This window comes from Mastomys coucha, unplaced genomic scaffold, assembly GCF_008632895.1.
Source record: "Mastomys coucha isolate ucsf_1 unplaced genomic scaffold, UCSF_Mcou_1 pScaffold14, whole genome shotgun sequence".
NCBI lineage: Eukaryota > Metazoa > Chordata > Mammalia > Rodentia > Muridae > Mastomys > Mastomys coucha.
Window position 1 is genome coordinate 41579003 of NW_022196896.1, and position 13844 is coordinate 41592846.

The 13844-nt window shown below is 40.0% G+C and overlaps 1 long non-coding RNA gene across 1 annotated transcript; it reads left to right on the forward strand.

Moving 5' to 3' along the window:
• The first annotated feature begins 9000 nt into the window (after positions 1-9000).
• LOC116089054 lies at positions 9001-11453 on the forward strand. The gene is made up of 3 exons (XR_004118130.1): positions 9001-9323; positions 10024-10276; positions 10906-11453. It is a non-coding gene; the product is annotated as an uncharacterized LOC116089054 (long non-coding RNA).
• Positions 11454-13844: the final 2391 nt, after the last annotated feature.

Sequence of the window (13844 nt, forward strand, 5' to 3'; positions counted from 1 at the left end):
TGAGTAGCTGCTACTTATTCTCCCTAAGTACTCTAAGGTACCATCTCCTCTCTGTCTGATATTTGTTAATCAAAGTTAAATAATAGCTAATTCAGGAAGGAGCTAACTATAGACCATGGGTCACGTCTGACCCACTTCTTATTTTTATAAGGTCAGCATACATTAGAGGGCCACCTGCTCATATGTCCACACATCTGTACCTACTTTAAGCAGCCACAGCAAAGTGGTTGTAACAGACACTAGCTATAGATAGCCACCACAGCCTACCTGGCCCTGCCTCAGACAGTGTTTTCTGCCAGATGTTAGATTGGTTCTATTTCTCTTTGCTAGACATTTCCCGTTCCATTCTTTTTCTCTGCTGAAACCATCCATGGGGGCCAGGGTTAGCAAACCACCTGTGGAAAGCTTGCTAAATACTTCATAAAGGCAAAGGCTGTGAAAAAAAGAGCATAGGGTCACCAACTCCCCATCCCTTTTCCTGCCCCAGCTACTTTGATGCCTCAAGTTCAGAGAGGAATCTTGCAATTTCAGAATAGCTGTTATGGAGGAAGGGCTAGAGGGTAAGCAATAAGCTAGGTGACAGGCAGGGCCAGCTACATAATTTACACAGCTCAATTTAAAAAATGAAAATGTTGGACATGTGCTCAAAATGTAGGGGAAAGGTTTTGTTAAAACTAATAAGATATAGATGAGAGGAAAGGATTGGGAGGAGCTGGGGGAGGAGAAGATGCCATCAGGATGGGATGTAAATAAACAAGATTTTGAATAAAAAAAGTAGTAAGATACAAAACTTTTTCATTTTTTATGGGTTCTTTCTTTATATGTCATAGTATTTTATTATCTATTTAAGGTCTTTAGAAAACAACTAGCAAATTGTTAGAATAAATTTCATTAGTACAATGATGTACCCTCTGATGTACAATGCCAGGTTTGTTTGTTTGTTTGTTTGATTTTGTTTGATTTATTGTTTGGTCTTTGCAATACTGGACACTGAACCCAGGGCCTTGACATGGGAGGCAAGCATTCTATCACTAAGCTATGTATCTCCTGCCCCAATGGTAGGTTGTTGGGCTTTTAAATTTTTTTAAATGTATTTTTAACATTTATTTATTCTGTTTTTGTATGTGTATGGATAGAATAGCACACATGTGAAAGTCAGAAGATAATTTGCAATAGTCAGCCCTTGACTTTCATCAAGTGGGATCCCAGGACCTATATCGGGTCACCCAGCTTAGCAGCAAACACCTTTTGCAGCTGAGCCATCTCCCTGTCCCCAGTGCTGGTTCTAAACATGGGTGGAAGAGGATTTGATGAATATGCACAATCAAAGTTGCATTATTCATACTGCACAGTTCCTGCATGTGTGCCTACTTCATTCTTACCAAATTGTAGAAACATTGCACGACACTGACAACATTTAAAGCTTTGATTTGCACACATCCTGCCAATACCTTCTACCTTCAAATCACTGGCAAATGCCAAATGACTGGAAAGAGATGGTCCAATATGTTAACCTAAGGTTTCCGTTTTCTGTGTCACCCCTTTTTCACATGAGCCTGTGGGTGGGAATAGATGTATGACTCTTAGGCATTCCTCTGTAAGGCAATCCACCTGCTTGGAGACATTGTCCCAGCAATTAGGCGAATTATATGGCTATCAAACCCCAGTAACTCTGTTTCTACCTCTCTAGTCCTGTGATTACAGAGTCACCACCATAGTCAGCTCTTTAACATGAACACTGGGTGGTCAAACTCAGATCTTTGCAAGACAAAACTTTTCCTGACAATGAAATAAAAGATGGCATGACAAGCTACCTTCCTTGTTTGTATTTCTTAGACTGGCATTGCCTTTTGTCTGCTGCATTCAAAGCAAGTTCTTGTCCACATGGAATGTGTAGCTTCCCTGAGCTGTCACCTCCAGCCTTGAGAGGTGCAACACCTAATTTAGCTCCTGCTCACCCCAAGTCTCACTAGCTCCATGCCTCCCAGGGTCAAGAGACTTCAGTGCTCATGGGACATCACAAATACTATGCAAATGGAGCAGCAGGGATGATGGGTACCCACACTACACATGTTGTCTCTGCTCACATCCTCATCCATTCAAACCACATGTATGTACCAAATCAACGTTTGAAAATGAAACTATGACGTTTTTCAAATGTAACAGCAGAGCAGGAAAGCACTGGGTCCTTGTAGGTGTGACTACTTGTCTTAGTCAGGGTTTCTACTCCTGCACAAACATCATGACCATGAAGCAAGTTGGGGAGAAAAGGGTTTATTCAGCTCACTTCTACATGGCTGTTGATCACTAGAGGAAGTCAGGACTGGAACTCAAGCAGGTCAGGAAGCAGGAGCTGATGCAGAGGCCATGGAGAGATGTTCTTTGCTGGCTTGCTTCCTCTGGCTTGCTCAGCCTGCTCTCTTATAGAACCCAAGACTTCCAGCCCAAGGATGGCACCACCCACAAGGGGCCCTACCCCCTTGATCACTAATTGAGAAAATGCCCCACAGCTGGATCTCATGGAGGCACTTCCCCAACTGAAGCTCCCTTCTCTGTGATAACTCCAGCCTGTGTCAAGTTGACACACAAAACCAGCCAGTACACTACTACAAGATACAATCTTTCACATTACCTTCTTTTTCTTCTTGATACAATATGTGAATAAAATAAACCTTTATGTAGTAATAGTTTGTTTCGACTCTACTAAATTCTCTAATTGGCCTAATGAATCTCTTGCATTCTCTTAGACGTTTTTGAGTTTTTACATTTTATCACAAATTTGTAACTTTAATAACATATTGAGTGTTGTTTCTTTTTTTTTAATCCAGATGACTTTTTTTTCTGGTCTTCCCCCAACTACCTGTTATTTCTAGTATGATTATGATTGCCATTCCTGGTGTCAAAAGGAACTCTTGATACCATCAGTGCTGGACTTGCCATAGAGTTTTTCTCAGTTACTTTGGTCATTGATGGTCTAGTGAGAAGGTTTAGCAGATAACAGGCTTGCTGCCAAGACTGATGACCTGATTTAAATCCCCAACACTCACAAGGTAGAAGAAAAGGAACAAAACTCTACAGATTGTCTTCAGGACTCTACAACTGTACACACACAAATTCACACACACACACACACACACACATACACACATATATATTACATACTCACAAACATACACATAAGTAAATAAATAGCTGAAATTTAAAGAAAGGAAAAGTCATAAATGTTCTAATGTTTGTAAAGGTTTTCATAGTGAGAGAATGTAGCATTTATCAGATAAATTTTCTGTATCTATTGAGATAACCAAATGTTTAGAGATATTTACTGTATATTTATGGAATTACATAGGAGTTTTAAATATTAAACATCTTCATTTTCCTTGCTAATCCATTGTGACTATAATGCATTATGGTATACAGACATACTCACATGCATATTCACAAAGAAAAGTACACATATATGAATCTAGACCACAGTATTCCTTTCCTATGATATTTTGAATGGTTTTGTTTTCTTTATTATTTTCTGTGTATGGGTATTTTGCTCCCACGTATGTCTATGCACCAGGTGCATACAGTGCCTGCAGAAAGCAGAAGAAGGCATTGAATTGACTGAAACTAGAGTTACAAATACTTTTGGACCTCCTAATGAGTGCTGGGAATCAAACTTAGGTCCCCTGAAAGAACAACAGTGCTTCGAACTGCTGAGCCATTGCTCCAACCTTTTGAAGCTCATAAAATGAGATGAGAAGAATTTTATCTCTGTTAATTCATCTTATTTAATGTTCCATTATCTAAATAGTATTTACTTGGAGCATGATAAAAATACAGGAATCATCTGTCATATAAATAACATATGTCATATATATGTGTGCATGCATATATACACATATAAATATATACATATATACAACATACATGTGTATATATACACATATACATTTATGTATGCATATATATGTATGCATACATATTATATGTAACATATACACATATATAATACATATATACAACATGTAACATTTGTTATAAATATGACAGATAATATAGTGTGTGTGCACATGTATGCATGCATGAGCATGAGATCATATGCAGCTGGGTACATATGTATGGAGATCTGAGTTTCATTTCAAATGTCTTCCTCAATCACTCTCCACCTTACTTTTTAAGGTAAAATCTCTTCCTAAAGCTAAGCTTGGTAATTTGGTGACTTAAATAGCCTCTAAGCTGCAGGAAGCCCCTCATTCCCTCCTCCTGAAAACAAGGGTCACCATGCCCAGCTTTTTAGAACAGGTGCTGGTACCTTAACTCAGAGTTTATGTTTGAGCAAAAAGCTCATTATCACCTGAGCCATTTCCCTAGCCTCTATTATATTTTTAACTCACAATGTCATGTGTTTACTGGTTTGCTTTTTTTAAGTTCAATATTTAGCAAAACTATTTTCCCTAGAAACCTTTCACTCCATTTAAGTTTTTTAATTATTGCATATCTGATGTTTTACTTTGTTGCAGTAAAACTATTATTTATTCATTTCTGTACAATTTTTAAATTAATAAATAGGACCTAGATGTCAAGGCAGAATTGCTATGAATTCAATGCCAGTCTCAGATTCATAATAAATAACAAGACAGCCTGGATTACAGATGAGACTCTATCTACAAAAGAAAAACAAATAAATAAATCATATACAGTTATTATATAGAAAGTGAATATGATGCTTTGAAATATAAATCTAGTTTGATAGACAATCAGGCAAGTAGGTAGACAGTAAAACAGTTAAGTTTTCAAATGTGTGAAATATTTTCTCTCCTATGAAAATAAATTCTCCTACTTCTAAGCATACACATTTGAACTTTCCCAGATTATAACCCTGCAAAGCATTTACGTTTGAATTTTCCCAGATTATAACCCTGTTGACACATAGCCTAGCTCTACCACTGCGTTCCCTTCCTCTCCCCACTACAGAGGTTCAGAGATTCAGTGAGCAAACAAATGAATGAAAGAAAAGCCCAGGGTGCACTCTGAATACATGCTTCAACATGAGCATTAAAATCATCTGGTTAGGGACCAGACTCATCAAGAGTCCATATCACTTTAAGGAATGATCAGCTGTCTGTAGAGGGTGGTTTCATCACTTTTTATTTCATCCTTTGAGTGACTTAATATCCCCAAAGCAAATTTTGCTGCACTGTGCTCAGAAAGTTTTCTTTCTTTCCTGAAATTTGAACCTTTCTAGCCATGGAACAGTTGCTAAGCAATTTGGAATGGAGATTAGCATAGATCTGGGCAGCACAAGCGGTCCTTTGTGAGCAATAAACAGTCTACTTTTCATTTAAAAAAATTAATATCCATGTCGGTGATGCTCACTAAGACTGTTTTGAAAATAAGCTAGATCTAATCCTCTTCTCTTTAATTTCTTGGAGACTGGCACCACTTGATCTAATTAAGTAATGTCAAAATTGTAAGCTTTATGATCCGAGCACACAGCCTGGTAGTGTTTTGGCCCTATAGAAGCATTCGGCAATTAATAAAGCAGCCCTGTCTCTGGGCTCTTTTGTAACATGTATTGATTTGTTTGTATGTAGGGGGCTATTGGTATCAGGTCAGAGGACAATTTTCAGAATTCCAGGGTCAGTTTGACGCAAGAACCTTTCTCACCTGCAGGACATGTCATCCATCCAAGCTTCTACCTCTTGAAGGAGGTTCCAAGGTCAGGTAGACTAGGAAACCTTAATGTAGAAATGAATTATGTTTTGTTACCTTAAACTTTTAAAAGTCAGTCTAATTGGTTTGTTTTCTTATAAATCACTCTCTTGTTTTGTTTCACAGACCCTTACACTTCTCACCAAGAATCTTCAGTTAAGATCAGGATTACTAGTCCCAGGAAAGCTTTCTCTGGACCCTCATGTTCACTCTAGACATATCTACAGGATGAACTCGCAGGCTCAAATTTACCAAAGGAAAGTTCCTGATGACCTTAGCTTCATGTCTAGGATTGGAGCAAGATGGACGACCCCCAGTGTCCTTCCTGGGGTCACCTGCCTAGGGCTCCATGAATTCCTCTAACTGAACTCATCCTGTGTATTCCCGAGTTTACCACAGGTTTCCACCTAGCAACAAGCTTTTCTCTTTAGAAATATTCCTCCTGGCCCGTCCTAGCATAACCACCAGGGCACAGGCATGTCACTCAAACCGTGGAACCTCAGTAACCACCAGGAAAAACTCCTCCTTCTAAGATGCAGACTGAAGTAAGAACACAGAGGAGAAAGGGGATTATTTAAAAGTGAGTTGCTAAAGACACAGTGGCTAGTATTTCACGTGAATGCATACAGACATCACTGGAGTAGGTTTAGATATTAAAATACCACATCTAGGCAGTTAAGATGCTGTGACCAGTAATGGCTCTTCTTGCCTGTGCTGGCTAAGTTTTGTCAACTTGACACAAACCTAATCATGCCTGGGAAAGGGAACCCTAAATTGAGGACTTCTCTCCATCTGACAGGCCTATGGGCATGTCTGTAGAGCATTTTATACATTACTAATAAATGATGTAGGTGAGCCTGGACCACTGTGAGTCCAGCAAATTGCCTGGCTTGTCTATGAAAGATAGGTGAACAAGCCAGGAGAAGCAACCCAGGGTTTTCTCCTGGTCTCTGCTTCCAGCACTTGCCTGGTGTTCCTGCTTCTGGTTCCCTCCTTGATAAACTGTGAAGTGTCATGTGTGATGACACAGACCCTTCTCTCTCCAGAGTTTCATCACAGCAACAGAAAGACAAACTGGAACATGGAATAAACCCAGCAGCCTGAGTTCAGTTCCCAGAACCCACAACGGTAGAAGGAGAGAACTGACTCCACGAAGCTATTAGGTGGCCTGCACATATGTGCACAGACATATGTACACACCATGCAGAATAGGCCTGCATGCAATGATTGGTTGATTAATAACCTTAAAATCTTTTCAAACTTTGGGATTAAGAAGCTCAGCAGGATTTATGGAGCATAGGCTCTATAAATGACATGGATCCAGTTCTTGGGAAGAATAAAAAATTCATATCCCTGATGAGTTCATCATCTATTAAAATGATACAAAATATTGTATAATCATATTTTAAAATACAATCTGAGATTAGGAATACAGCTTAGAAGTAAGGTACCTTGCAAAGGCCCTGAATTTGACGCTCATTCTCTAATAATTAATTAGAATTATTATGGAGTCTACCACAAACTTACAACAAAAAAATTACATATACTTCTATGTACTTCACAGCTCTTAGATTTCATGCTTCCACCTTGAGGGAGAAGAGGGGATTAAATTGCTCCTAAAATAAAACACAAGCAAATGAAGTCATAGTAGCATCAATGACCAGTTAGGACCCAAGAGACAATACACAGATCCTCTCAGAAGAGACAGTGGTGGCAAGCTGGTCACATAGCTGGTGGGGCCACTGCTAAACATAGTATGATGCCACTTGTTCAAACACAGAAGTAAGGGGCACTAAAGCATGATTCTCCTTTCTTCCACATTCTCTATTTTGACTAATAGTGATGTGAAGTTGTTGTTGTTATTTTGAGACATAGTCTCATTATGTAGCCTTGACTGACTACTAGGTAGACCAGGCTGGCCTCAAACCCACAGAGATCTTGTCTACCTCTGCCTCCCACATGCTTGGGTTAAAGGTGTCCAACACCACAACAGAGTGGCAATGTAATGCCTACTTACTCTTTAATAATGATCTAATTAGAGGATATCATTCAAAGAAAAGCTAAACTCTAAAATAATTACCATGATTATCATGTTTATATTGTATAATGCCAAAAAACAATAGAGTATTTGAGCTTATGATCAGTCTCACTAAAAATTACCCAATTTGCAAATTTATAACTTGTTCAGAGCAATAAAAATAAGCCATAGTTGTTTTAATGGACAGGTGATTTATCCATACAATACAAAAGATATTCTCTCTACATTTTTTCTAAACCATTATAAGAAGAATTTTAATTTTTCCCACTAGAATTATCAGCATGTTGGGAATGAGCCTTTAAACAAGTTTCATTATAATGAAAGCTGGTCCTTGTTAAGTTTCTTACCAAACTTCTAATTCCAGCAGTGTTGTTTAAGAAGGAAAAGAAGAGAAAGGCATATAAAGGGAAGGGGAGAGGGAATGGGGTAAGATGGGAGGGGAGGGGAGGGCACTAAAGCACTCAGAATTAAGAAGAAAAACATATTAAATCAAGTATTGTATAATGAGGTAATGAATGAATTACCAAGCAGCCATTCCCCAAAACAACGACCAAAGACCATGACTATACGGTTTCCTTTATTCTTATGAAATATAAGTAGATCAATCATCCAGCCATCTCTGTGCATATGTATATAGGTTAAGAAAAATCTGAATAAATATCAACTAAAATGACAACTGTGTTTAACTCTAAAATGTAAAATGTAAAATTTATTATAACTGTTACCTTTTTGCTTTTCCTGTTTCTATTTAATTATAATACACTATACATACACACACACACTCACACACACACACACACACACACACACACACACACACACACGGAATACAATAAGGTAAGTTACAAGATTTTTATTTCTTTAAAGATTACTTGAATTCACAGATTTGTTAGCCACAAATATGTATACTTGCTTTCTCCACCAGAAAAATAGAAATGAGAGTTACATTTCCTTTTTTTTTTTAAGACATGACAGTATCATGCATTGGCTACAGGTTAAGTATAAATGATGATCTGTAGTGTTACAGGTATTTAAGGCGTATCTCAACTCTATAATATTAGGTTATGTGAAGTATTATAACCTATAATCCTTAATATGGATTTTTCTGATTCAGTTCTCTGGCAAAAATCAAAGTCAGAGCGCCGTGGATAAGGCATAGTCAGAGAACTTAGGATTTTCTTGGCAGAAAGCAGTAAGTACCAGCTCCAGGCCTTTAACAGGGCCGATTTCAATCAAGGTCTCGCTATTGTTCCCAAAGATGTCCTTATTCTTTCAGAAAAAGATAAATGGTGGCAATTGTCCCTATTAGGATGGAGAATAATAAAAAGGAAAGCACTTCCTGGCTAATTCCCATCTCCATAGAAACCGCTCAGCTCCCCACGCCTCTTGTCCCTAGCATCAGTCAACAGCATTTTCTGATGTTAGGCCGTTGGAGCCAGGCGTCTGCCTTCTCTCAAACTGGGATACCTCGATGATGAGTTGAAAGAACAAAAAGACTTGTGCCACATTTTTAAAGGCCCCACTACATCGCATTTAAATCCTTCCCGTATTTTCTGTCTCAAGTTTCTAAGGAACTGTGTTTAAGGTGAGTTTCAAAGGCTCATGTGAAATGCAGCTGTTCTCAGAGGGCCCTTAATCCTACGAACCCTTCTAGTCCCTTTCTGTTATTTACACTCAAATCATCCATCGATAAGAATTTCTTCTCTTTCCTACATTTTACAAACACACCTGTCTTCTGAGTTCTGAGACGGTGGCTGTGCTGTGCGGACCTCACCTGCTGACTGAATAAGGCACTTTAATGTAGATGTGATGGATGCGAATTAGTCACTCCCCTCCCCCTTTGTTCCCATTCAGATTGCAGGCTGGGGGGTGTTATGGTAAATAATCCCAGTCTGTTTGAAATTTAATTTAACTCAGTAGCTAATTGGATTTAATAATTACACCGCTTGCTAAAAATGCATTGAGAGCAACTGGCCTGAAAAAGAATTATCTAGCTGAAAATCTAGAGTTTGTTGAATTGATAGAACTTTAAACCCTGGATTTTAAAGAGGATGCAAATGGGCCTCTAATCCTAGCTTGGGGGTGGGTGGCGAAAGAAACAGAGAGAAAGACAGAGACAGAGAAAGACAGAGAGAGGAGATGTTTTGGATATATGTGAATGAAACTAAAAACTATTATTGTATTTTAATTAGATTTTAGTGAACTGTATTTGGGAACTAGTTTTTCAGTGTTGCTCACTTCTTGTTTTACAAATAATAAGCCTGATGTGTTGATGTCTGACTCAGAAAATACAGACATGGTGCCTTCAGACAAAGGAGAAAGAAACTAGAAAGCTGGGCTAGACAAAACAAAGGAGGAGCATGGTTGGGACAGCGGCCACCACCACAGTGAGGGCTTCTTCAGCTCCATAAGCACATGTTTATGCTCTACAGCACAGCTCAGCACAGCTCTCATCAAAAATGCTCTGGAGAAAAATCCAGTCCCATCATGAATTTTGCAGGCAAATGAAGGAAACTAGAAAATATCATCCTGAATGAGGTAACCCAGATCCAAAAGGACATGCATAGTATGTACTCACTTATATGTGGATATTAACCATAAAGCACAGGATACCCATACTACATTCCACAGACCGAAAGAAGCCAAAACAAAACAAAACAAAACAAAACCAAGGAGGGCCCAAGGGAAGAAAGAAGGGGAGGAGGGAGGGAACCCAGTGGGAGATGGGGAGGGAGGGAACCTGGTGGGGGGGGAGGGAGGGAACATGGTGGGAGGGGGGATGAGGATGGGAACAGGGAGAAGGGGCAAGTATCAGATGAAGAGAGAGCAGGGGAGAAAGAACAGGAAATTGTCCATGTGCATGGGTGGAGCATCTCTAGAAAATGCCAGAGACCTAGACTGGTGGGAGGTCCTAGGGAGTCTGGGGGGGCGTCTAACAGTGGGGGATATGGAACCTGAAGCTTCCACCTCCTGTAGCCAGTGATGGCTCCCAGAGGTGGGATAAGGACAGAATCCCACACACAAAACCTTAGACCCAAAGTGTGTCCTGCCTATAAGATAGAGACTGAGGGAATGGCCAACACTGACCTGCCCAACTTGAAACCCATCCCATGAGCAAACACCAGTCCCTGACGCTACTAATGAATGATACTATGTTATGCTTGCAGACAGGATCCTAGCATAACTGTCCTCTGAGAGGCTCTACCCAGCAGCTAATGGAAGCAGATGCAGAGACTCACAGCTAAACATTAGATGGAGCTCAGGGAATCTAATTGGAAGAGTTGGAAGAAGGATTGAGAGATGTGAAGAGGACAGGGACATCACAGAGAAACAAAAGTCAACTAACCTGGACCATTGGGGGCTCCCAGAGACTGAATCACCAACCAAAGAGCAAGCATGTACTCAGCCTAGGCCCTGATATATGAAGCAGATATGCAGTGGGTCCCCTAATCACTGAAGCTCAGGCTGCCCCTTAATCTGCTGCCTGTCTATGGAACCCACTCCCCTGACTGGGCCGCCTCGTGTGGCCTCAGTGGGAGAGGAAGGGCCTAGTTCTGTGGAGACCTGATGTCCCAGGGAGGAGTGATGAGGGGGGCAAAAAGGAGCTCTACCTTCTCAAAGGAGGGGAGGAGAATGGGGGAGGAGCTATGAGAGGGGAGACATACTGGGATAGAAAGTGAATAAATAAATTAATTAATGGAAAAATCCAGTCTCATACAAATCAAATGTTGTCTTTTTTTTTTAACCTTTTAAAACCTACTAAAAGTCAGCATGGGGCGGGGGTGCAATTGTCTGGTATTCTAAAAGTTACAGGATACAAAACTAGTGACACTAGTTCCTAGCTGTCAACTTTTCATCCCTACAGACATGGATTCCTATAGGCCCATACAATCCCCCATTAGACAATAATTAGGATTACCTGGGTCTCTAGACACAATGGCTGCCTCTATCTTGGTTTCCCATTGCTCCAAGCAGAAGCAACTTCACACCTGTGGTTTTATACCAGCCTGGAGCTCTTCTTCACAGTGAATTTCCATCCTTCTTTTACAAAACCCTTGGCAATTAAGATGGCCTAGTAAGAATCAAGCTAATGGCTTAGTGAACACAAGGAAGCTTTCTTAGACTTCTACCTTCTATGGCTGATCAACAAAACAAGCCGCTCAGTGTGCATTTTCGTTATGCCTGTCATTAAGGAAAGGTAAAAATAGCAGGTTTTTCAAGTGTACATCAGCAATGTTGATATTATGCTTCCAGGAAAATGCTTATGTGCATACTCTGAATAGGTTTAACATCTAAGCACTGGCTACATTCTCACTAACAGGAAGTCATTTCCTACCTCTGCATGTGACCATTTGTATGTGACCATTTGCAACTGTCTCTTCCCCCCCAGCATGTCTCCAGGCAACAATTCTCCCAGTTTCCCCCTTCCTGGGACAAGAAATCCCCAAGGCAATAGAGCCCAGTTGAGAGTCCCTGAAAGGGCCACCAGGAAAACATTGTTTTCAGAAGGCATGAAATTACACACTTCACTTCCTGCATTCCTTGACATTTTACCCCTTAGAAATGCATCTTGGTTCACTTGTTGACCCCTTTTAGGAGGACAGCGCCCACCCCCTAAATGGGGAACAGCACCCTAGGGTGGATTACTTTAGCAGGCTGCTTTATTAGCAAGCTGATGAAAACCTGCTTGAGTCTCCAGAAGAGAGTACAGAGGGAAAGGATCCCTGGGAGCTGGGTCATCTTGGGTCACAGGTTAGCTGAGACCTAGAAAGTTGAAATTTTTCTAGCTGCTGGTTCTGACAGACAAGAAAGAACTGGGGATGGCCCTAGGACTTCGCGTGGGTCCATCTCATGGAAGAACAAAAGTCTAGACCCAGCTTTGTTGCCCACCAGTATGGAGAAGTTCCCAAGTCCTAAAATTTGGCTCTTTTTTTGTTCATCTATCTATCCCCCTCTCCCCCCCCCATCAATCACCTGTGTCATCAAGACTTGGTAATCACTTTTCAGTCATGTATGTTGAAATTCTATGACAGATACCAGAAGTTGGTTTTCAGATCATTAAAAAGATCAGTTATGGTTTTTCCATTAAGATTCAAACCAAGAAAAAAATCTTTAAGTTGATTTCCCAGACATTCCTAATTCACTTTTTAATTAGTTAATGAATTTTCCTCAGAAACATTTTCATATTATTGATACATAGCAGGAGGAAGAAAAGGCTCGCTACTTTGTTATTTTAATACCAATAAATGTGAACGCTACAATTCATAAAAGCTAGTTGGCATCTTTATTTTCTTTCTTGTCCTGTGAGCCAGCACATCCTGGATTAAACCTTCACAGCAATGTTCTCCCAGAAGCTGTGGCCCATCTTGTTCCTTCTTTTCTTTTCTTCTCTTTGTTGTTGGTTGGTTGGTTAGTTGGTTGGTTGGTTGGTTGGTTGGTTGGTTGGTTGGGGTTTTTAATTGTTTTCTGTTTTGTTTTCTTTTTTGCTGACACAACTACAGACTTGTCTGTTACAGTGAAAACTAATTTGGAAGGTTTTGTATGCAATCATGAACACAAGCAGCACTTGATTGAACAGTAAAGAGCCAGGCCTGGTGGCACATACCTGCCATCCTAGGACTGAGAAACAGAGACAGCAGAATCCTTGGAGCGTACTGGCCTTCTAGCCTTGTGGAATCTGGGAGCTCCAAGCTCACTGGGAGACACTGTCCCAAAAAATGAGGTAGAGAGCAACAGAGGAAGACCCCAGCATTGACCTCTGACCTTCACGGGCACTAGTACACGTACATAGGTACATATGCACACACACAAATTTGAAAAGAATAACTTTCATGTTTTCCCTATTTCTTTGTAAAGAGAATTTATCCTGAGGCAGGGAGTGTGGTTCTGTAATACAGCAGATGTTTAGTGTTCACAAGGCCAGCACCAGGATCATAAAGTAAATGAGATAAACTAAAAGTCATTTATTAAATGCAAAGAACACACAGAGAATCGTATTTTATTAGCACCTTGAAATGCAAAGGTGAATAAAACCCTACGATTTTTTTTTATTTTAGATATTTTCTTTATTTACATGTAAATTTCTCCATTCCCAGTTTCCCCTCCA